General features: G+C 38.5%; 1 pseudogene; it reads left to right on the top strand.

Moving 5' to 3' along the window:
- The first annotated feature begins 419 nt into the window (after positions 1-419).
- On the top strand, positions 420-1,180 carry LOC124991914 (proteasome subunit alpha type-1-like; annotated as a pseudogene).
- The last annotated feature ends 426 nt before the right edge of the window (positions 1,181-1,606 follow it).

Here is a 1,606-nt window from a genome sequence, read left to right as displayed (position 1 = left end):
ACCTAATTCATGATCACTAACCCCAAGTTTTTCCCCAGTAGAGCTATGCAAATATGCTACATTTTTCTAGTCCATTTATTTGTTCACTTTTCCAGTAAATCATCAATTTCTTCTCTCCCATCAAATTTGCAATTTTTCTTCCATCACCTTCAGTTTAAGGAGATTTTAATTCTTACTTAGTAAATAAAGAAATCAGAGACATTTTTCACCATGCTTCCATGAACACATCTATCAAAGTCATGGGAGACTATACAATCTGGCTTTTGTGCTTGTATTATGAATAAATTGTCCCTCTCAGTTCTCCACAGATGCATGGAATATCATTTCCTCTTGTCCCATTTCTCAGTAAGAAAAAAAAAAGGAGAGCGCTCCTGGATTCGCCAGCTTTGCTGGAGCTCCCAGCCAGGTCTGCGCCGGAATTATGTTTCCCAACCAGTATGACAATGATGTCACTGTTTGGAGCCCTCAGGGAAGGATTCATCAAATTGAATATGCAATGGAAGCTGTTAAACAAGGTTCAGCCACAGTTGGTCTGAAATCGAAAACCTACGCAGTGTTGGTTGCACTGAAGAGGGCACAGTCAGAGCTTGCAGCTCACCAGAAAAATACTCTCCACGTTGACAACCATATTGGTATCTCAATTGCCAGGCTTACTGCTGATGTTAGACTGTTATGTAACTTTATGCACCAGGAATGTTTGGATTCCAGATTTGTATTTGATAGACCACTTCCTGTGTCTCGTCTTGTATCTCTAATTGGAAGCAAGACCCTATGGTGTTGGGTTGCTTATTGCTGGTTATGATGATATGGGCCCTCACATTTTCCAAACCTGTCAATCTGCTATTTATTTTGGCTGCAGAGCTATGTCCATTGGAGCCTGTTCTTAATCAACTCGTACTTACTTGGAGAGACATATGTCTGAGTTTATGGAGTGCAACTTAAATGAACTGGTTAAACGTGGTCTTAGTACCTTAAGAGAGACACTTCCTGCAGAGCAGGACCTAACTACAAAGAATGTTTCTATTGGAATTGTTGTAAAGACTTGGAGTTTACAATCTATGATGATGATGTTGTGTCTCCATTCCTGGAAGGTCTTGCAGAATGACCTCAGAGAAAGGTACAGTCTGCACAACCTGCTGGTGAACCTGCAGAAAAGACTGATGAACCAATGGAACATTAAGGGGTAAACTTACATTATGTGTATTATTGAATATTTGAGAATGCAGAAACACATACTGATGATAGTAATGTGTACTTTGAACCAAAAGATGCAGGGGTGGAGCTATCAGTCCAAACACTGATTTTAGGAATCAGTCCAAATGTGTTTTTTCCAAGCAACTTCCCCAAATTATATAATGGGGTACATTTTTCTTTGAAAGGGTCTATATAATCATTTCTAGAAAGTATAGGTATACCAGTGTTTTTATATGAAGACAATAGTGTCTTTGGGGTTTTAAAGACAATTGTGAAATAAAATTGTTTCACCTTCAAAGAAAAAAAAAGGACAAAACAAAACTATTTCTAAAAGATCCATCTATACTTTCTGTCTCTGCAGTCTCCAGTGAATGGTTGTCCCTTACACTTCATGAAAAATGCTCATGTCAAG

Source organism: Sciurus carolinensis, chromosome 8 (genome assembly GCF_902686445.1).
Source record: "Sciurus carolinensis chromosome 8, mSciCar1.2, whole genome shotgun sequence".
NCBI lineage: Eukaryota > Metazoa > Chordata > Mammalia > Rodentia > Sciuridae > Sciurus > Sciurus carolinensis.
This window is presented reverse-complemented; position numbering and strand designations above follow the sequence as displayed.